Genomic DNA, 8,945 nt, shown 5'->3' with positions numbered 1-8,945 from the left:
GGATCGGAGCCCACAGGATAATGGATAGAGACCATAGAGATAAAAATGACAACTAGAGTCAGGATGAAGAGGAAGACCTAAGCCAGGTGTCAAGTCTTCCGGGAATGAATGGAATGATAAGGAGATCATTAGATTGTGGAAACAAGGAACTGGGGCTTTTGAAGAAAGAAGAAGGAAAGTGGCAATGGATCAAAGAAGAAAAAACACACCTTGCATTCTGGCCTTGGAGTACACAGGACATGAGAGGATTTGATTCATTTGAAAAGGCTATGTGGAGCCAGTGTCCTTAGGAGATGGACAGAGCACACACAGTGAGGTCAAGGAGTCAGAGGAAACACTTTGGATGAAGGACAAACATTGATGGAGCATGTTAATCACACATCTGGATCTCCAGGGATCTTGGTGGCACATAGGAAGGGTTCTGGAGGGTCTGGAAGTGTTGGGTATTTAGTCAGATTGGGACCTGAGCTGAGCAGAATGAGAGAATGATGAGGGATGACTGGGGAGACTTGAGCTCTTGCTGACTGAAAAAGAGGCATCATGGAGTTATCAGATGGGTGGGAAAACAAGTCAAGCCAAAGTCATTTTCTTTTTTAATCAATTGGTAGACCTTTATTTATATGTGGTGCTGAGAATCGAACCCAGTGTCTCACACATACCAGATAAGTGTGTTACCACTGAGCCACACCCCAAGCCCCCAATCCAAAGTCATTTTGAGGTGTTAGTTCGGACATTATTTCTTGAGAAAAGATGTCCCTGTGTTACTGTAGTGCTCCATACTTCCCCAGTTATAGCACTCATTACTATTCTTGTGTATGAATATTCTAAGTCCCCACCTGGGGTTATAGCTCAGGGATATAAGTGCTTTGTCTAGCATGTGTGAGGCACTGGGTTTGATCCTCAGCACGGAAGGAAGGAAGGAAGGAAGGAAGGAAGGAAGGAAGGAAGGAAGGAAGAAAGGAAGGAAGGAAGGAAGGAAGGAAGGAAGGAAATTATTAAAAAAAAAAAAGTAAGTCCTACCTTTGGCCTCCATGTATTATTAGAACCAACTCACAAGTGCTTGCTACATCCATGGACACACATCATATCTAGGACCAACATATTAGGTTTTACCCAGTGTAACCCCTAAGCCATCATAGCTCAATGATGCTTGCTTCTGGTAAGTATTCTCCCTCCATTCTCCCAACCTTGAGAGCCTGAGACCCTGCACAGAAGCTCTGAGCTTCACTTCAGTGAGACTTCTCATACCACATTTAGGCTACAGTGACAGCTTAGGTAGATGCTGGGTGAAACAGAACGTCCATATCTACAAGGTGAGTAAACAGCCATCACAGATACCACCAAGAAACTGAGGTACTCTGGTCTTCTACCCTGACCTCAAAAGACATGTGCATGGTATGGAGGTATAGTAATAAAGTCTAGTTTAGATAATCAAATAATGCCATACTGGGTAATCTTTTGTTACATTGAAAATTCTACAAAAAATATGATAAATTGTGGTATAAAGGTGTATTAAGAATTGTAATGCAAAAAAAAATCAATAAGAGAGCTCATGTATAATGGCATAATTTGGCATTTGTATACAGAGTTATGAAAAATTGTGCTGTGAATGGATAATTATGTAATACGTTCCACTATTGTCATGTATGAAAGAAATAAATAAAAAATATATATATATAATTTGAAAAAGCTGATTTCTACACTGGCATATAAAATGGAGTAAATGTTCTCTGGTTCTACTATAGGTCTTAGATCCTATGACTTTGACATTACTTAGGATGGTAATGGCTTTTATACTTTTAATCTCCCTCACTAGATAGCTCTTTGTGGGAGGAGCACATTTCTATAGCTTCTCTTAAAATAATACTGTGCACAAATTGTCACCTTTTATTAAATGTGTTTACTATAAAAACAGCTGGACAATATAATTTAAGCTGAGAAATGGAACCTAGTCTGAGTTTGGAGAATGGAGAGAATAAAAACTTGAGTTCCATTTATTTTTTCTTAGTTTTGGATGAACCTAGAAGCAGAGCAAATAATATAAACAAGATATAGATGCAGGAGAGTGAATGTGGTTTCCAGTGCCTGCCTTGTATATACCAGAGTACACAAAAAATTTGCATCTCTTGCCATTTCTGCAGAGTGAGATAGCTACCAAGCCAAAGGAGCATATAATGACAGCCCTGCCTTCTAGTTTCCCAGCTAAGACACAACTTATACCACCATTTATAAATGGATCATTCTGAGAACCAGTGAGTCATGCCTTACAGGTTCTGGGCCTTGAAATTCTTGTGATGCCCACAGTCAGGGAGCCTCTCATTTTCTGTGACCGCATAACTGGGCTTGGGAATATTCTCATCCCATTCTTCATGGGACTTTCGTAGGCAGGTTCTAGAAAAACAATGAGAAACTCACATATAAAATTGAACTCAAGTATTGCCAGGCAGTGTAGAAAAATTATGCTTGCTATCGTCAAGTCAATTTAATAGTAATCCCCTGGGGCCATCATTTTTTCGTCTTTGCACATTTTTTATTGGTGCATTATCATTGTACATAATAAAGGTGTTTTGTTACATAGACACACATGCACAGAGTATAACAATATAATTTGGTCAATATCACTTCCCAACACTTCCCCCTCCTTCTCCTCCTTCCATCCCCTGGTCCATTTCCTCTACTGACCTCCCTTTTATTTTCATGAGATCCCCCAAGCGTTTTCCCCCCTTTTTTTCTGTCTAGCTTAACAAGATTTTTTTTTTTATGCAAGAGAATTATTTTGTTAAAAGTGAAGGTAAGGTGTGGTGGAGCTGCGGTTGCCGGGTGACAAGTTTAAGAGCTGGAATTAACATAATGGCAGAATCAGCTTCTCCACTGAAGCACTTTGTGCTGGCTAAGAAGGCAATTACTTCAATATTTGCCCAGTTACTGGAGTTTGTTACTGAAGGATCACATTTTGTTGAAGCAACATACAGGAATCCAGAACTTGATCGAATAGCTACTGAAGATGATTTGGTGGAAATACAGGGGTGTAAAAATAAGCTTTCTGTCATTGGTGAGGTGCTGTCTCGGAGACACATGAAAGTGGCATTTTTTGGCAGAACAAGCAGTGGGAAGAGCTCTGTTATCAATGCAATGTTATGGGACAAAGTTCTCCCTAGTGGGATTGGCCATACAACCAATTGCTTCCTAAGTGTTGAAGGAACTGATGGAGATAAAGCTTATCTTATGACAGAAGGATCAGATGAAAAAAAGAGTGTGAAGACAGTTAATCAGCTGGCTCATGCCCTCCATATGGACAAAGACTTGAAAGCTGGCTGTCTTGTGCATGTGTTTTGGCCAAAGGCAAAACGTGCCCTATTGAGAGATGACTTGGTTTTGGTAGACAGTCCAGGCACAGATGTTACAACGGAACTGGATAGCTGGATTGATAAGTTTTGCCTAGATGCTGATGTCTTTGTTTTGGTTGCAAACTCGGAATCAACACTAACGAACACGGAGAAACATTTTTTTCACAAAGTGAATGAACGACTTTCCAAGCCTAATATTTTCATACTGAATAATCGTTGGGATGCTTCTGCATCAGAGCCAGAATATATGGAAGATGTACGCAGACAACACATGGAAAGATGCCTGCATTTCTTGGTAGAGGAGCTTAAAGTTGTGGATCGTTTAGAAGCACAAAATCGTATCTTCTTTGTTTCAGCAAAGGAAGTTCTTACTGCTAGAAAGCACAAAATACAGGGGTTGCCAGAAGGTGGTGGGGCACTTGCTGAAGGATTTCAGGCAAGATTACAGGAATTTCAGAATTTTGAACAAATTTTTGAGGAGTGTATCTCGAAGTCAGCAGTGAAAACAAAGTTTGAACAGCACACTATCAGAGCTAAACAGATACTAGATACTGTGAAAAACATAATGGATTCAGTAAACGTGGCAGCAGCAGAGAAAAGGGTTTATTCAATGGAAGAGAGGGAAGATCAAATTGACAGACTGGACTTTATCCGAAACCAGATGAACCTTTTAACTTTGGATGTTAAGAAAAAAATCAAGGAGGTCACTGAGGAGGTAGCGAACAAGGTTTCGTGTGCAATGACAGATGAAATTTGTCGACTATCTGTTTTGGTTGATGAGTTTTGTTCTGAGTTTCATCCAACTCCAAGTGTATTGAAAGTATATAAAAATGAGTTAAATAAGCACATAGAAGATGGTATGGGAAGAAATTTGGCAGATCAGTGCACCAATGAAGTCAATGCCTCAATGCTTCAATCCCAGCAAGAAATTATTGAAAATTTGAAGCCATTACTTCCAGTTGGTATACAAAATAAACTTCATACATTGATCCCTTGCAAGAAATTTGACCTCAGTTATGACCTAAATTGCCACAAGTTATGTTCAGATTTTCAAGAGGATATTGTATTTCATTTTTCCTTGGGCTGGTCTTCCCTTGTTCATCGATTCTTGGGCCCCACAAATGCTCAGAGGGTATTGCTTGGATTATCAGAGCCTATCTTTCAGCTTCCTATATCATTAGCTTCAACTCCCACTGCTCCCACCAATCCAGCAACACCAGATAATGCGTCACAGGAAGAACTCATGGTTACCTTAATGACAGGATTAGCTTCTCTTACATCTAGAACTTCTATGGGCATCATAGTTGTTGGAGGAGTGATTTGGAAAACTGTAGGCTGGAAACTCATATCTGTTTCGTTGAGTATGTATAGAGCTTTGTATCTTTATGAAAGGCTAACCTGGACTACCCATGCCAAGGAGAGAGCCTTTAAACAGCAGTTTGTGAACTATGCAACTGAAAAACTGCAGATGATTGTTAGTTTCACAAGTGCAAACTGTAGCCACCAAGTACAACAAGAAATGGCTACTACTTTTGCTCGCCTGTGCCAACAAGTTGATATTACACAAAGACATCTGGAAGAAGAAATTGCTAGATTATCCAAAGAAATAGATCAGTTGGAGAAAATACAAAACAATTCGAAGTTCTTAAGAAATAAAGCTGTTCAGCTTGAAAATGAGTTGGAGAATTTTACTAAGCAATTTCTACATTCAAGCAATGAAGAATCTTAAACAATAGAGGTTGCTTTGGTGAACGTCATGGGAGGAAATGGAACCTGGAAGATTGGGAGAGTTGTTATTTTTATGAAATGACTTCAATATGAATTATACTATAACTAAGTGGCAAATCCCTGTGTAGATTCTGGTAATGATCTATCCCAGGGTGTTCGCATTTCAGAAAAGTGTTAGGAAATGTTCTTTGTTTTAATTTGGGATAAAGACTAAGCTTTTTGTGTTAAATAATGAATTAGCTAAAAGCAACAGAACCAACTTTGTGACCCCTGAGGGGTGGGTCCTTGAGCTCTTTAATTGGGGCTTTCTTTGTTTTTGATTCTGAAAAACTCTGCTTCCTGGTATCCAGGAGTTAGAGAGTGATCCTTTCATCTTCTTTCTCAAAACTAATTTTTTGATGTCTTCTTTAATGGGAATAGTCAACTTTTTGTTTTGTTTTATAAGCTCCATTGTTCTTACCTCCAAGGAGTGTGGAATGTTCTTGAGTGTCCTATTTATGCAGGTTACAATCACTTTTGCCATTATGGCAAGTATGTAAACCACTAATAAATTTTTTTTTTTTAAAGAGAGAGTGAGAGAGGGGAGAGAGAGAGAGAGAGAGAGAGAGAGAGAGAGAGAATTTTTAATATTTATTTTTCAGTTCTTGGCGGACACAACATCTTTGTTGGTATGTGGTGCTGAGGATCGAACCCGGGCCGCACGCATGCCAGGCGAGCGCGCTACCGCTTGAGCCACATCCCCAGCCCCCACTAATAAATTTTTACCCCTTCTTTTATTCCCATTAAAACTGATGTTATCAATTTGTTATTATAGTCACTTATAAAAGTATCTGAGTCTAAATAGTTTCCTTATCTGTTTTCTAAGAAATATTTTCAACTTTGCTCCAGTTAGGAGTCCAGTAAGGAAAGCTTTTCTATCTTAGTTGGAGGAATAGAGTTTGATGTGATAAAAATAGCCAAAGATATAGGAGGTCTGCATTTTGGTTGATAACAGTAATGTTTAAAAGCTATTCTTCAGAAGGCACTTGCCTAAGGTAACTGCTGGATTATCCCCCACTGGAAGCTTTTACTTGTATTTAAGTATATGAATTTGCTATGGCTCCATTAAAAATTAATACTGTAATTTTTTACCTTAATGAAATGTTCATGGATTCAAGTATTATATCTGCTTCTGTATGAAAAACTGATTGAAACTTATATGGGAATATTTTAAAATGACATTCTGGGATCTTGCTGTAAAAAATAAAAATCAGCATCACCTAGACGCTTGTTGAAATGCAAATCCCTGGGAACACAGTGCATTTGGCCAGGTATGGTTTGATTCTTTTTTGTGGAGGGTAACATTTCAGCCTTCTTTTCTTACATTAATACTCGATACTTCTTTCCTGTGCCTTTTAAGGCTCCTGAATACTAGTTGGTCTTTTCACAACACATAACTCTTTATTTTTCAAGATATTTGAAGGAAACAATAACATAATTTAGGCCATAGAAGCCTTTCCAAAACATTTGTTATGCAAATCAGATATTAGGATGCATTATTCAAATTTAAATACAAATGACTATTAGTTTTTACCATTTTTTGCTGGTTTATAACCCCAGAAATGGTACAGGCAACCAAGTGGAATTAGGTGACAACTATAACAATTAGGTTTCTAAGATCGGGTACTTACTGCTAATTTAGATTACAAGTTATATGAAAGTACTTGAATTTTTGGTATTACTTCATTAGTACAGTACAGTGGTTCTTAAAGTTTGGTCCCTGGATCATCAATATCACTTTTGAGCTTATTAGAAATATAGATTCTCAGGTCTCAACCCAGACTATAAAATCAGATACACTACATTTGGGGCCCTAGCAATTTTTTTCCTCTGTTACTGTATTATAGTTGTACATAATAGCTGAGCTCATTTTGACATCACTCAGGCATGGAATTTACTCCATTTTAGTCCTTGGTTTCCCTACTTTGCCTCCCTCCTCCTGTTACCCTTCCTTTACTCTACTGGGCTACCTTTCACTCATTTACTTTTAATTGGTGCTTTATAGATATAAATAAGGTGGCTTTCACTGTGGTCTGTACATGAACATAGTGTAATTTTGTTCCACATTTCCTTCTCTTTGTTGTCCTTCCTCCCACTCAATTGCCTCCTCCTCTGCTGAGCTGCTCTCTATGGTATCCTAGCCCTTACCCCCACTTTTCCCTTACTTTGCTATAGCTTCCATATATGAAAAAAAAAACATTAGACCTGTGATTTTCTTCAGTCTGGCTTATTTCATGTAGCATATTGTTATTCAGTTACATCCATTTACTGACAAATGCCATAATTTCATTCCTCATGGCTGAGTAAAACTCCATTGTGTGTATATACCGCATTTTCTTTAACAATTTCATCTATCGAAGAGCACCTGGGCTGATTCCCTATCTTGCCTGTTGTGAATTGTGATGGTATAAACTGATGGCTGTATCACTCTAGTAACCCAGCAATTATTTTAACAAGCCTTCCAGGTGATACTGATGTTTACAATAAAGTTTGGGAACCACTGGTATATTGTTCTGGTATAGTAAGTTTTCCCATCACTAGTTTGAATGTAGTTTCACCTAATCAAGTTTGAAAATGTATGACTTGGAAATGAAACACTAAAATAAAGAAAAAGAACTCTTATGCTTAGATATAAGTGCATTGATGACAAGACTGTGAATTAAAAGTTATGTAATTATGACTGGTATGGTTCAGTTATTACACATATACTTTGTTATTTGTGTGTTTGCAGGATTATTTATAAACTTTGTATAATCTTAAACTTCTTACAAAACATTTTTATGAGTGTGCAATCTTGCAAGGTGAAAATAAAACCATAAAACCTGTTTGCCAGATTAAAAAAAAAAAAAAAAAGTGAAGGTAAAGTGGAAGCAAAGTGAGATTTGGGTTCAAGCTGCACTCCCAAGGGAGACAGTAGGCTGTGCCTGAGCAGAGAACAACAAAGGGAAGAGTGCCCTCTCCAAAGTTATTGCTGTTTTGTGGTTGTCTTGAGATTTGGGGTTCTCCTTCAGCAATTTTTGCCAGTCTGGTGTTCAATTCTTCTTCATACTGGGTGGTGGAATTTTTAAAAACTTTTTATTTTTTATTAGAGCATTTATAGTTATATATAGTAGTTGAGCTCATCAGGACAAAATCATACATGTGTGGAATTCAATTTAAGTTCATGGTTCCTTTTACCCTCCCACCCTTCCTCTCCTTCCTTAACATTAATTTATTTTTTGTTATAGATGGAAATAGTACCTTTATTTTTGTTTATTTATGTATTTATTTTTTATGTGGTTCTGAGGATTGAACCCATGCCTCACATGTGCTAGGCAAGTATTCTACTAGTGAGCTACAACCCCAGCTCCAACATTATTTTGTTTTTAGCGGGGATATCAGGGATTGAACTCAGTGGCACTCAACCACTGAGCCACACATCCCCAGCTCTATTTGGTATTTTATTTAGAGACAGTGACTCACTGAGTTGCTTAGCCCCTCTCTTTTGCTGAGGCTGACTTTGAACTTGTAATCCTCCTGTCTCAGCCTCCCAAGTCACTGGGATTACAGGCTTGCCCCACCACACCCTATGCAACATTAGTATTTTTTTTTTTTTTTTTGTAGTGCTGCTGAGGATTGAACCCAGGGCTTTGTGCATTAGAGGCAAGCACTCTACCAACTGAGCTATGTCCTCAGCCCCCACAACATTACTTTTAAAAACATTTTTAATGTATATTTGTTGTTGTAAGTAGACACAATGCTTTTATTTTATTTTTATGTGGTGTTGAGGATTGAACCCAGGGCCTTATGTATGCCAGGCGAGTGCTCTACCACTGAGCCACGGCCCCAGCT

At 38.3% G+C, this 8,945-nt stretch overlaps 1 pseudogene; it reads left to right on the top strand.

The window, feature by feature from the left end:
- Positions 1-2,803: 2,803 nt before the first annotated feature.
- LOC144254901 (mitofusin-1 pseudogene) lies at positions 2,804-5,467 on the top strand (annotated as a pseudogene).
- Positions 5,468-8,945: the final 3,478 nt, after the last annotated feature.

This window comes from Urocitellus parryii, chromosome 1 (assembly GCF_045843805.1).
Source record: "Urocitellus parryii isolate mUroPar1 chromosome 1, mUroPar1.hap1, whole genome shotgun sequence".
NCBI lineage: Eukaryota > Metazoa > Chordata > Mammalia > Rodentia > Sciuridae > Urocitellus > Urocitellus parryii.
This window is presented reverse-complemented; position numbering and strand designations above follow the sequence as displayed.